Raw genomic sequence first — 15466 nt, forward strand, 5'->3', positions numbered from 1 at the left:
TTTGTTTACATTTAATAAAAAATTCTTTATCACAAAAACATGTTGCTTCATCATGAATACAGTAAAAAAAGAAAAGAAAGAAAGAGAGAATTAAGAGGGTAAGACTGGGGACCTGGCTGACAAACACAGGACAGAAGGCGCTGTGGTGTGAAAAGAAGAAACAGAAGGACACGCATCCCTTGCTTGGTCTTTATGAGGAAAGACAGCATGCTGGGACATTAAATGAATTATTTGTTTCCCTTTTTTAAAGGAACATATTAGAGGGAGTCTCATTTGTTAAATGTCTTTGGAAACGGGCAAGAGAAACAGATGAGAATTATTAGATCAAATAGCGGTTAAAGTACAAGATGTTCTGCACCTAATAGATAAACAAGACGTAGAAAAATCACCAGGACCAGATGGCAGTTCTTATGTCCTTTCATTTCTAGAGTTTTTCTCTCCAAAGCTGAGATGAAGCACAAAGATGTGCCTGGGTTTAGACTAACTGCAAGGAGCTGGGAGAAGAATAAGTCAGTCCATTTCTAAAGCTGCCATCTTTCACTAATATTGCATTTAGAAATAAGGAAGCAATAGACATGTCACCCCATATCAAAATCTTCTGTAACTTTTATAACCACATAATTCAGTCTGAAAAAAATCCTCATGCAGAATTTATGCCTGATCCTATAATAATCTAAATAAAGTGAATATTTTGCCGTGCATCTGCAATTAGATACAATAACACTCTACAATATAAACACATAGAGTAGACTTGTATTTTTTCTTCATCTTTAATATGAAATTATTCAATTCTACTTCTGATAGTTCCAGCCAGAAGGGCTCTAGACAGCTGGTTGAGTGAGTCATTGCACATATTCTGAGAGACAGGCATGAGATTCATTTGCTCTTTGCTTATGGGGATATATTAATGAATCTTCAATCTTGCTCTCCTGTCCCCTATGGCCATGATGCATTTGTAGAGAAAGCAGGTTTACATAGCAGAAAGGCTCCTGTCAATAGTATTAAACCTGCTGTTATTTATCTTCCTAGTCTTGGAATACGGAGGAAGAGACAAAATAAAGAATGTTACATTCGTTTAGCAATAAAACATAAGATTCTCTTTTAGTTGCATGTTTCTTGTTTTTCTTTTTTTAACTTGTGGTTCTTATTCACAATTGTGAGGTTGAATCCTAATGGAGAAGCCAAATAAATTAGTCAACTGTTCTGAAAAGATGTGTTTATGGTAACTGAAGTAATTTGGACCCACAAATTCACTCTTAAAAATGGTGGATCTTTGCTTTCCCTAAGCTTTATTCTTTTTTCTCCTTAGAGAATTTATACTGTCTACCCTTTTTGTGGGCAGAGCAGGGGGAGGCTGGCTATTCTGAATTAATTATTACTATGATTATGATTTGAAATAGTCCTGGACAACAGGCATTTTGATAAAAACAAGCAAACAGGTAAAATATCGGGGAGGTAGACAGAGACAGGAATTATAAAGCAGATCATACTATGCCTAATGCCTAATCAAAAACAGCCACTGGTTTTGTTGGGCCTGTGAGTGATTTCATGTTTTACTTGGATTTGTGATGTGGAAAAGGGAGTATTAGATGACCATTTGAGGAAAACAAATAGGAATAGTGGGTTGGACCTGGGTTGGTGGAAAGCTCAGAGGCAGGAAAAAGCAGGAGATAGCAGGGGAAGCTCTAGATTATATTCTACTGTATCCTTCTATGAACAGTGGCCCCTGCAGTTGTGCAATACTGGAACTGTAGGGATTCAGGGCTTTCCAGTCTCGTCTTCAGCATTCAATTTATCAAGAGCTGAGGACAGCACACAGATGTGGCCAGGGGCCCCAAAATACACCCCCTTCTTTTCTCTTTTGACTCTGACCTTTAGAAAGAGACATGTTGAACTAGAGGTACACACATGATGCGACGTATGCTAAACAAGAAAGGAAGTTCAAGCTAGAAAATGATTAAATCACACCCATTTAGAAAAGCCTTGGTCTAATCCCTCCATTATAAACCATCTCCTTAGGAAGGGCATCCATAATACTTACTATCCAATGATGCTATGTTGTTAGAGTACCTCTCTCTCTGATGATTTGAAAGCCAAAGCTTGGCTGAGCTTCCCAATGGCTACTGTAGAGGTTGGGGTACAAAAGAAGGAACATGCTGGGGTGGGAGACAAGTAATAAGAACATGAAGAAAGATTAACTTTACCCACTTTACAATGTGACTATGGCCAAACTTCTGAAGGTACAATGATCAAACCACATCATTGAGACAGTTTTATTTCTATAAGGTCCTTTCTGTCCCTTCCTTTTCATTCCATCAGTCACTGAGGACATTTTTGCTCCTTTTTGGACTGGTACAAAACCTCTTTCATTCCTCCATCCCATAGAATTTCTGTTTTCCTAAAACACAGATTAGATAACACTTCCATGCCTCATAGAAGCAAGTGAAAATAACCACTCTTTCAGTCAAGACTCCTATGACCTGGGATCTCTCTAGCTTGCCCTGCCCCACAACTGGCCACGATGTGCCATGCTTCAAGTACATTGACTCATTTCCCATTTTCCAAACATGTGCTCTGCACATTGAGGAACTGTGCTATGATTGTGCCAATCCTCTATTTTGGAACCCCCTTCTCTTTCTATCAAATAGCCTAACACATCCCTCCATGTCTCTTATACTCCTAGACTTCCTGATGTCAATAGCTGGAATTCAGCACTCCTTGCATATTCTTCAGTACACAATCACTTATACCTGGATGGTAGCACTTTTCTGTTCTTCACTGTATTATCATTTGTGATTGTATGTGGATCCATATAACTAATTTCAAGTTCCTTGGAATAAGGTTCTTATCTGAATCTTCTCGGGATTTCTGCAGTTTTTCATTTAATACTAGAGGCCCTATGCACAAAATTTGTGCAAGAGTAGGCCTTCCTTTCCCCGGCTGCTGGCACCGGCTTCCCTCTGCACCCAGGACCCAGGCTTCCCTTGCAGCCCTGGCTTTGTCTGGAAGGTCATCCAGAAGGATATCTGGTCTAATTAGCATATTACGCTTTTATTATTATAGATACTCATTAAATAGTAGTTGAATGAAAAACTAATTAGCAAAAGGAAGTTTATCTGAAATCTATTACACAAACACTGAACATAATGGGACATAAGAATGTTACATCTTTATAGAACTAAAATTTCTTTCCAACTTGCATGTGCATGGGATAAACAATTGAAGTTAAATTAAAGTTTTCCAAAGGTGAACATTCAGGATTTTAAGAAAGATAAGGACAATATTAGGGCTCTAGGAGGCGTTCTAGTGTCCATACTATCATAAGAGCAACCTCCTGAGTATAAAGATATGGAAAGTACAGAGGTTAGGAACATGGGCTTTGGAGCCTGACCTGAGTTCATATTCTGTACTTATCCATTTCTAGCAATGTGACCACCATGTTGCTCAACCTCTCTAATATATGGGGATAATAATACTTACCTCAAGGAATTACTATAAAATAATGTATCAGTAAAGCATTTGCATAGGGCATGACAGGATAATAATTGCCATTTATTGAATAGTTAGTTGTTTGTATTTTATTTTGAGAACAATTATGCTAATTTAAGTAAACCTCTTGAGGCCTTTAAATTTTGAATACACCTTCATTAAAAAAGTAAAATGTCTTGAAGCAAATGATTTCAGTTTATCTGGGGTATGTTTGACCTACACATTTTTAAATAAAGCTAATTCATCAATTCTACATGCCAAGGTAGAGTAGAAATTCTAGTGCATAACAATCAATTCAAGTCTGAATAGTCAAGAGATAGAGAGAAGAAATAAATAAAACCACACAAGAATTAAAATAGACTTTTGAAGTAAAACCACTTTTCGCTTTTTCAGTCAGCTTGTTGGATTACTGAATTATTTATCATGCTTATCCTTGTTGCTTTTGTTGCTTTTTGTTAAATGAGTTTAAGAGTCACAGATAGAAGCAGTCCCATTGTACATTACTAATGGGAAACATCAGTTATTAATCTTTTGTGCATTTGGTGGCAAAACTCATCAATAAGCAGAGAGGACACTACCCTTTCCAGTGAGGAGTTTCTCAAAGGCATCATGAGAAGCGAACACAACATCACTCCATGTCTGGTTCCTTTGGTGTTTACTTATATCTGTGTGTCTCTCCATCATTCCAAAGTTCAATGTACATGGTTTAGAGTAACTTATTTTATAAACCCTCTATATGGGAGTCACATAGAGATTTAAGCATAATGAAAGCCACATTTTTCTGGATAATGATGGCCTGAATCAGTGCCTCATGAAAAAGAATGTGGAAGATCAGAGTCCATGTGTTGGTTGTTTGGGTTTTTATTGGCTTGATATTTACTATAATTATGTCATTCAGATATCGAAGCACAGATGTATCTTGCTGCTAATGTGTGATGTGAAAACCTAACTGAATATCCACAGCTTATACTAGTACACCACTGTGACTATATTCAAAAATACGACTCTCTCTCTGCCCAGAGAAACTTTAATTTAGTGCTACTCCTAATAAGCAGTAGTTCTACTGTGTCATTGTAAGATTGCAGTTTTGTATTTCTAATGAGTAAAGAAACCACTGGTATAATACTGTGAAGGATTCCTGCTCTTAACCTCATTCTGCTCCCAGCTGTGTTAACATCTGGTCCTTGCTGTGTTTTACAGTAGTGGATTTCCAAACTGAAGTTTCATGACTAAATTTTTGGTATGGCAGATGCTGGAATCTTATTTGAAATCTTTGTTTTTCTGCTTTTACAGTAAAACCTCATTAATTCTCCTGGAACTTAAGATAATGAGATAAGCTGAAGGAAGGGTTTCTTAGAGCAAATTAATAGTTTGTAAGGATGCCTGTTGTGACTGAACTACTTAAACAATTTTAAAGCTCTTTTTTAAAAGCACCCCATTTACCAGTTGATATACCAATTACTAATCACGTTTTCAATTACATTAAAATACCTTTTATGAGGATTTTTATGAGGCCACATTATTTTTTATTTAAAAAATAAAAATATTTTTATTGATTTCAGAGAGGAAGGGAGAGAGAGATAGAAACATCAATGATGAGGGAGAATCAATGATCTGCTGCCTCCTGCATTCCCTCCATTGGGAATTGAGCTTGCAACCCTGGCATGTGCCCTAACTTAGAATCAAACCGTGACCTCCTGGTCAACCACTGAGCAATGCTGGCAGGGCAGAGGCCACACTATTTAGTTTGTTTCTATTTTAATTTTGGAATTATTTTCTTTATTTACAACCTCTTCTAAACCAAGTGAACTCTGTTCTGATTTTTGAAGTCCCAAAGATGCCAATCAAGCTATGTACATTAAACCATTGCGTAAAGCTAAGTTTGAGCAAATTACTTTCAAATTTGTCTTAACAGAGAAAAACAGAACATTTTAAATATGAAATTGGCTGCACTTAAAATTGTCAAATTACCTCATAGTAACTTTCTATTTTATTACTTTTGGGGCTGAGGATTAAATATTTTCCTCAGCAAAAATCTTTTCTACATTTTCATTTTATTTCTCAAACTATTATGCTGTAAACATTTTAACTTTAGTTTCATGGTTCTTTTTATTTTTTATTACCTGTAGGTTATGTTTCTTTTCATTGAATTTTATATTTCAGAGACTATTGTCTTGATTCTTGAAACAAATCTGTACAACCATTGCTTTCCTCTTAGATTGAAAATGCCCTTGGTTTGGGGACAGACTTTTTCAATGCCCTTACGTATCCTCTTGGAGTCCTGTTCATTGACCTTCTGCCAGAGGACGGTGGCAAAGGGGAACCCTTTGCTTTTTCAGACATGGGTCAAGGAGCTCAGCAGAGCCCTGCCTTTTTAGACAACTTCTTAGGGACTTCATTGCTTCTTTCTGACCTAGACGGTAGGGAATCCCTTTTATTATTGCTCAGAGAAGTTACTAGTAATTTTTTTTTCTTTTTTAGCTTATAACTTGGTCATATTCTCCATAGGTTATCTTTTTTGTTTTAAATTTATCTTTATTGTTGAAATTATTACAGATGTCCCCCATTTTACCCCCACTGACCCCCTCCTACCCACTCCCATTTCCTCTCCAGGCCTTCTACCTACTATGGAATGTGTCCATGGGGTTTGCATATATGCATATAAGTTCTTTGATTGGTCTCTTCCCTACCCGCCTTCCCTCTGAGATCCTCGCTCTGTTGCATGTTTCCAGTCTCTGGATCTATTTTGTTTGTCAGTTTATGTTGTTCATTAGATTCCACAAATGAGTGAGTTCATGTGATACTTGTCTTTCTCTGACTGACTTATTTCACTTAGCATAATAGTCTCCAGGTCTCTCCATGCTGTCTCAAAGGGTAAGATATCTTTCTTTTTTCTTTTTTTTTTACAGCTGCCTAGTATTTCATTGTGTAAATGTACCACTGTTTTTTTTTATCCATTAATCAGTTAATGGGTTATCTTGATTTTACTGGAATGTAAGCTCCAGGAGCTCTGTAAGGGCAGGGATTTGTATTCTGCTGTATCACCAACACTTAGATCAGTGTGTGGTGTACATAGTAGGTGCTCAATAAAAATGGACTCAATTTAAAAAAAAGAAAGAAACAATAACATTATCAACAACAGCAATGCCAAATAGTGAAGGCACATGTCAGACATAGAACATGATTTCTGTTTATAACTAAATAGTCAATTAGGCACATAGATATTCAAAATGTACTTCTTATGGTGAGTTTCTTTGTTTTTTCTTTTGCTGTATAGAAAAACAAAGAAACTCACCATAAAAGGTAAATTTCTTACAATAGTTTTCAGTGAAGGTGTTGGTGTAACAGGATGTCTCTCAGAAAGTAGAATACCCAGAAAAGTGGCAAAAAAGTTGAATCATAGCAATTATGCTTCTCTCATTTTACAAAAATAGAAGATAATTTGATTGACTTGTTTGTCATGGCATTGAATTGTGCTGATTGGGCTGTAAGAGTTTTCAGTTTCCTTTGCCTCTGGTTCACTCCACAAATTTCCTATCAATAAGCATTTACTGAGTGCCTGCTCTGTGTTAAAAAAGGAATGAGAAAGACATTCTTCCTACCTAAACTCTACAATTTATTAAAAACACAACCTTGAATTTGCTTTTCACTAAAGTTACCCTTCTATTCACAATGCTTTAAACATAAAGCTTCCTTTATATAAATATGGTATGGGAATTTGATGTATAAACTCATTTCATATGTTTTGATGAAGAGGAAACTTAATTACACTTTTAAAGAAAGGGATTGCAAACATGTGATTTCAGTAATTAGGGCTCATATATAATGAGCCATTCAGAAATAATGCCACCTTACTTTACAAAGACGCATATCTTCATCATTTACATGATTTGTACATTCTTTTTTATAATTTAATCATTCTGACTTCCCAGTGAAGCAAACATTTTTACCCCCATTTTCCAGATGGGCACAGTGCTGCTTGGAGAAGCCATATCTACAAGAAATCGCATGCAGAACAACTAGTTAAGCAAGAGACCCAGAGACAAAATCTGGCCGAGTTCCTGTAATTAGGCTTCAGAAATCACATGTACATGTGAGGAGAATCCCAGATCTTGGAGTCTTATCCCATGATTTCATTGTCTACTGCTTCAAGTTCTACATACTGAAACCCAAAATAAAAATCAAACTTTTATCTAGTAGAAGCAGTTAATTTAAATAGTTAGATTCGTATCTGTAATATTTCATCTACTCTGTTTATAAATATTCTAAGAAAATAGAATTTAAAATGCTTATCATTACAAGCAAACCATATATTTTAATATTTATTTGACTGAAAACGTCTTTTAGCGCTTTAGTTTCTCAATATTATATCAATAGAAGGAGTAACTAATCAAGTTGACTCTGTTTTTTTGTCACAGTCTGCAAGTTGCTTCTAATATTGTCAATATCAGTTTATTAAATTTCCTATACATGGAATTCAAAATATGCAAGTAAGAGGTTTTTGCCCTCCATGCTAGTTAATAGAAATACCGGGTTAACAGAATGCTAAGTAAGCCAGGTTTTGCCTTATTTGATTCACAATCATTTTTAGAAATAGTAGAGGGAAATGATTACTTAAGCAAACTGCCTGGCAGTACTGCATCCAAGTTACTCCTATATGACCTCATTTTGCTTCTTACCTAGATTGTAAAAACAGAAAAGAAATTTAGAGGCTGCGTGGTCTACCCACTTTTTTAAACATATAATTGAGAAAAAAATATATGTAAAGAGGAGAAACAACTTATTAAAAAACAATAATACATTTTCTTCACTCAAAAATTTCTTGAATTATTTGTGTAGTTGCTATTTCCATTCCAGATGGTATGTGGATGTCTGGGCTAGAGAGGCAGAAATCCACAGCAATATTCTTAAATAGAAGGGTTAGGGACATTTTCTGAGTCAGTGACAGATATCCTTCGATTAAATACAACACCTCTCATTTGGCAATAATTTGATCTTAGTGTGTCTGCTTTAAATGGTAAGTTATTCATGGGCAGTTTCAAAATCTACATTCATCCTGTAATATTCAGAGCCTTTAAATGATTTATGTTTACTCCTGTTTTAATTAAAGGATAGACAATGTTCAATCATGAAATGATTGGTTTTAGCATATTATATTGACCACTTGATTTCCTTGCTCATTCCTCTAATTTTGGACTAAAACATATTGTACTGTTTATTACAACCTTCACATAGGTGAATAGATTAACAAAAAGAAAAAAAACAAATCAATCTCTTTATTCTGGTAAAAAATAATATTGGTTGAAGGGGTCATTGGACCATTGGCCAATATGATGTTTCTATTTTACTTTCTGTGAATTAAATTTACCCAAGCTATCTCCATCCACTAGCAGTGGTTCTCAACCTTCTGGCCCTTTAAATACAGTTCCTCATGTTGTGACCCAACCATAAAATTATTTTCGTTGCTACTTCATAACTGTAATGTTGCTACTGTTATGAATCATAATGTAAATATCTGATATGCAGGATGGTCTTAGGCGACCCCTGTGAAAGGGTCGTTCGACCGCCAAAGGGGTCATGACCCACAGGTTGAGAACTGCTGCTGACTATACAATATGAAAATGAAATTTGTTTAAAGGCAAATGACACATTTTGCATTAAGTCTTTTCTCTGGAGTTGGGGAAAGGAAGTGCCTACCTACAGCCATTGTCAGTAATGGATGCAGAGGTAGACTATGAATGCTTAAGATAGGATACAGTGATCAGGAATTAGGCCTCTGTATACCCCAAGGACATTACTAAATTGAGGTGTATTGGTTCAATCAAATCATATATAGACCAATAGGCTTGGCTTTCAAAGTAATTACTTACTGTTTAAACACATCAAGATATTTGGATTCTTTTTTTTAAATATATTTTATTGATTATTTACAGGGAGGAAAGGAGAGGGATAGAGAGCTAGAAACATCGATGAGAGAGAAACATCGATCAGCTGCCTCCTGCACACCCCCTACTGGGGATGTGCCTACAACCAAGTTACATGCCCTTGACCGGAATCAAACTTGGGACCCATCAGTCCCCAGGCCGACGCTCTATCCAGTGAGCCAAACCGGTTAGGGCAAGATATTTGGATTCTTAAATAGCTTTATTTTTTTAATATATGAAAAGTTTTAAGAATTTTGTTGAATTGAGGGCAAAGGAAATGTTACTTAAATTAATATCTTTATAGCATTTTAGACAGGGAAATGATGTGCATACAATCATGGAACAATTTGATCAAAGGTTTAAATTTACTTTTATATAACATCTTTCAAATGCTGTTTTCCAGTAAAAAATAACAGAATGATATAATTTGTTTATATGGTTGTGTACTAAACTCACAGTATAAACATCAGGCAAAATGAAGCCAAGCCACTGAGTTCTGAGTTATAATCAACAATGTTGTCATTTAAAGTGGTAAAAAAATATACATATATATAAATGTTACCAGGATGGGAGGAATGAGTAAAGGGACAAGACTAATGGTTCATATATTCATGAGTTGCAATTATATGGATAAACCAAACATACTGCAATAAAAAAGAAAAAAAAACTGCAATAAAAAAAGCAAAAAAAAAGTTATATAAATAAAATAAACTGGGAGTTGTGACTGAAAAAAACTTGCAGATTATCCAGAATATTATGCATATCATCCTTTTACTTTGACTGGGAAGATCTAACTATATACTATCAATTAATTAATGGGTAGATCCACTCATCATTCTATCATAAAGTGCCTACCAGGTGTCAGAACTATTGTGCATAGGGTGGGAGTGGTAAATAGATCAATGATCAAACTTCATACCTTTATGATGCTTATATTCTATTAGAACACAGATAATAACTCCAAGGAAAAAGATAATTTTGAATTGTTTTCAGTATTAGCAAAAAAATAAAACAGAGCAGCTATTATGGTGATTAACTGAAGGTATAGGGTTTATGTTATGATAACAAGTGACTTGTGCAGTACTAACTAGAAAATAAAAATGAAAACCACATATCAAGTGTTACCTCTGTCCATGTAGCCACGAATTTAGAGACATAGAATTAGAAATAAGTATCATAAATGAAATATCGAGTTTAGTAGGTAGAAAAGAACCTTAGAATTCTAACAATGGAGAGAAGGAATGTTTCATCTGTTTTCATTGTGCTCCAGAGTTAGCTGTGCTCAGAATAAAAGTGGACACTATTGCTGAAATGCAGGAAAAATCCTTACATATCTCCCAGGGCAATATCCCTACTTCTCTTGATCTTTTACACAGAACCTTGGTTTATTTGCTTTATCAACAAATTTTTATTTGCCATTTTATGGGGTATAGCTCCCTCTCAAACATGATTTTTCATTTCTCCATTTCCTAAGTAAATGCCACCCACCCTACCAGTTATGTCCCGAGTTAGGCACGGAAGGGAAGAAATAAATGGATAAAGAAGATAATGTTTGTGATTTTCCTAAGAGTGTCTCCAGTCCTGTTCTAAATATCCTTTCATGGTTAAAAGGATATTTTCATGTCTGGGTAGAAGAGAAATGAAAGAAGTGGTAGAATGGACAAAATGAAAGCAAGAACAATTGAGCCAGCTCTCTCCTTTAAAACAAATGTGAGCATGGCGCAAGAGCAATCATCAAGCAGAGTCATGGTGCTTTGCTTTTCCATTGGTCTGGTGTAAAAATTGGGAAATGGGACCAGGGTTGTTCACTTTTATTCACTCTCAAGATTTGTCTGGGATTACTTGCCTCCAAGATATCTGATTCTTACAATTTCATCTTTTTGTCTCTGAGATCAGCTATTGCCTGGAAGCAAGGAAAGGTCATGTGGGGAAATTTTGAGTCCTGCATGGTAATGTTCCTTTCTCAAGTGCAGAATTAAACAATGTCAAAATATATTTTTAATCTTCATCTGAAGATATATTTTTTTAATATGAGAGAAAGAAGAGAGAGAGAGAGAGAGAGAGAGAGAGAGAGAGAGAGAGAGAGATTTATTGGTTGCCTACCATACACACCCGGACCAGGGATAAACCTGCAACCTATGTATGTGCCATGGCTGGGAATTGAACCCTCCACCTTTTGGATTTATGGGATGAAGCTCCACCGAACTGAGCCACCCAGCCAAGGCAACAATGTCAATATGTTATTTTTATTTATTTATTTTTCTTTATTGATTAAGGTATTATATCTGTGTCCTTATCTCCTCATTGCTCCCCCCCCCTCATGCCCTCATGCCCTCACCCCCCTGGTGTCTGTGTTCATTGGATAGGCTTATATGCATGCATGAAAGTCCTTTGGTTGATCTCTCCCCTTTACATTAATATTTTAAATAAGAATCAATATTAATAATCTTGGCACTGATGACATGTTTTTAATGTAATTTCTGCTAAATTAGAAACAAAAAAACCTGGCCTTTTATTTTTCAGTAAAAGAAAGAACTCTGTTCTTCAACTGTACAACTGATGGCACTGAGACAAAGAAAATGTAGGGGCCCAGCCTGTGTGGTTCAGCTGTTGAACATTGACCTATGAACCAGGAAGTCACAGTTCAACTCCTGGTCAGGGCACATACCCGGGGTGTGGGCTCAATCCCGAATGTGGGGATTGCAGGAGACAGCTGATCAATGATTCTCTTTCATCGTTGATTTTTCTATCTCTCTCTCCCTCTCCCTTCCTCTCTGAAATCAATACAAATATATAAAAAATAAGTAAATAAAAGAAAGTGTAGGGAATGAGGAATGACAGTTTTCTGCAGTTGAACTGAGAGAAAGAACTGAAGGTAAGAAAACAAGCTCTTAATTGAAGGAAAAAAGGTGAAGCAAGAAGGCAAATTGATTTTATTTAGTTAACAAGATTAACAAGATAAAGTTAGGAAGATGCTACAGTGTAATTGTGTCTAGTAAGTACTTCCTATGTTAGGGATCAAAAAAACAGTATAGCCGTACAGTCAAAGGAGTCTGGCAAGCTGTTCTCTGGAGAAAAATATGAGCTGTCTGTATTGATATGACAATAAAGGGAGAAAGCACTCTGAGTTCCCCAATATTGAATAAAGTTCACCAGGTGGAATTTGTACTGGCACTCTGTTATTTTTCAGTATCTGTTAATGACATTCTAGAAAAGAGCCACATTTTTTTTCATACCATTTTCCTAGGTAGAAAAAGAGTTTGGGCCATTTAAAAGGCTATAATTTGAAGCAACTGCTACAAAGATCTATGAAGCTGGGCCTCAACAGCTGTCTTGGGTGTCTATTAAGTAGTGTGTAGAGCCTGTTGGATCAATTCAGGAGAATTCATTTTTTGTGTGTGTTTTTTTTTCATTTATTTCTAACCAGGTAGTTATAATAAAAACATTTAGCTTCCACTGATACCTTAAACTATGCCAAATTCTTAATTGAAAACTAACAAATTTGCCCCAAATGTTAGTTCAACCTAAATTTCATACCTTAAGAGGCCAGTGTTGCCTGTTTCTTGTTAAATTTTTAAAATACATGTAACCTGCTGGAAGGGATCTGGGAATTCTAAGCTCTTCCCACTGACTTTATTTTGATTTTCTATCAAATATACATCCAAACCATCCCTCTAAAAACATAGACTCTCATCCAAATGCTGTGTGCCCCATGCACATTTCGGCTTCAAGGCCAATCCCTCAGCATCCCACTTTCTTCTCCTCATGATACTGCCACTCAAAAATGTGCCTCCCATGCAGAAAGCGTAAGACACCATTGGCTAAGTAACATACACAATGACAGCTTAACATTCCATTCAGAACCTTGTGTTTTAAAAAAAATGCATTTCATGTTCTGAAGATGGATGGTGGTGATGGTTGTACAACAATGTGAGTGCACTTAATGTCACAGAACTGCATACTTAAAAATGGTTAAAAGGGTCAATTTTATGTGATGTGTACTTTACCACAATTAAAAAAAAAACAAACAAACAGAAAAAAAGCATTAAAATTATCATAAGGGAAAAAAGAAAAACAAATACATTCCATGGTCATAAAAATAAAGACAAAGACTCAAAATAAGTTCCATTTACAACAAAGGTATCATTTATGTTAAAGAAAATAATTCCTGTGTCTAACACTCTTTTCAGAATTCTTTCCTTTATATAAACATGTTTGTGAAATGGGCTCATTTTCACTGCTTTTTAAAAACTGAATATACCTTAGCCATCTAAAAAATAAATAAATAATGGCATCAACACTACCAAAGAGAACAAAAGAAAAGAAAAGAAAAGCAATCAAAGTGCAGAGCTGAAGGAAGAGGAGGTATTCCTGTCTCCCTGACACCTTGCTTGCTTCTTTCCTACCGAGGCAGCTGGAGGGACGTGTGAGAGATTTCACTGCAAAAGGAAAGTTGCAGAGATAAGATGCCACTTCACATTGACACAAGACTGTTTTATCTGCCAGTCAAGGCATGAGGTGAACAGTGGAATAGCAACAATGTCACTACAATTATCTTCCTTTTCTTCAAGTATAGAATTTTTTTCAAATTATTTTCTCACACTGATATGTTCCTACATGTAAAACAGTGTATTTTGGGGTTGGCCTTAGTTCATAATACATATTCAAGTCTTCCCTTGACATAACTTCTCTGAGCTGAAGAGTAGGGAAGTGAAATGAGACATTGCATTATATCGCAGTGGGCATATGCAGCAACCTTTTACCCCTGAGGTTGTCTATTGATCTACAATTGCTCATAATGATTGTTTAGCTTGGCTAAGTGTGATCATGGAGTATCAGCAGCCTCACAGCAGAACAAGAGCAGGGCCTGAAAGGCTATTGTCCCAAAGGACATGTGGTAATAAAACGAGGGATCAGCATTATCAGGGTTTTCTATTCCCCTCACAACCTTGTGAGATTGTATTTTCTGAGTACTCAAGAGGTATACCGTGGACTCTCTAGACCAAGTTACAAAAGTAATATTGTTTATTGTGAGGGCTAGGGAGATTTTAACCTAATCTCTGGGAGATGTGGCAGAAAGAATGTTTGTAGAGGGGTGGGGAGAGAAAACCTTCCATTTTAAACCTGGTGAACTTTATATTGCATAAAGCTGATCCAGGGTCACTGGGGCTCCTGGCAGCTGAGATGAAAGCTGGATTTTATTACACATGTGTGAAGAAGAGTATGTACAAATGTTTGCTGAATCTATAAAAAAAAAACATTATGACTCAGGAAAAGGAAAACCTTTACATGCCAAAAGGAATGTGAAGCTAGAGAAAAATGAAAAATTTATCATAACAATATTGAAGGCACAAGGTAATTTCACATATATCCATGAACAAGCTGCTTCAAAGGTTATATCTAAACAACATATCAGAAGATGACAGTGGGATTGAAAGGAGTAAAATCTATAAAAGCATTAAAGAGTGCATAATCAACCAAAGCTTACTTTCTTTGATTATTTCCCCTGAGATAGGAAGAGATGATCATCATCATTCTTGCCATTTGCTGAACACCTCCGGTATGCAAAGCAGTGTGCTTGCTAACACTTTTTATTACTTTTTACAAAGGACATAGGACACCTCATCCCCAGCTTCTGCAGACAGACTAGCTTTAAGAGGGTTGTCAGGGCAAAGTCAAAGTCATCATTAAAAAACAAACAAACAAACAAACAAAAACTTAAATGAATAGATCAATAAATACATGGTTGGATCACCTGCTTTTGTGAGACATTAGATAAAACCTGTCCTGCCCATATTTCTTCTATGGGTGAGGATTTTTGCCGCCTTCAAAAAAAGGGGAGAAAAGGAAACAAAACACAATTCCATATATTCATTAAATTTTGAATATGTTTACCAGTATCTGTTGTGTATTTGGCTTTTTGTCGGACCTATTCCAGTCCTCAAAGACGTCTAATCTGATTGAGAAGATAAACTCTAAAAAATCTATTAAGTGGCAATACAAGACAAGTAGGTACCTAAATCAATAAGAGTTTAGTGCTATTGGTATTGAGT

The sequence above is a fragment of the Myotis lucifugus genome, unplaced genomic scaffold, assembly GCF_000147115.1.
Source record: "Myotis lucifugus unplaced genomic scaffold, Myoluc2.0 scaffold_84, whole genome shotgun sequence".
Classification (NCBI taxonomy): domain Eukaryota; kingdom Metazoa; phylum Chordata; class Mammalia; order Chiroptera; family Vespertilionidae; genus Myotis; species Myotis lucifugus.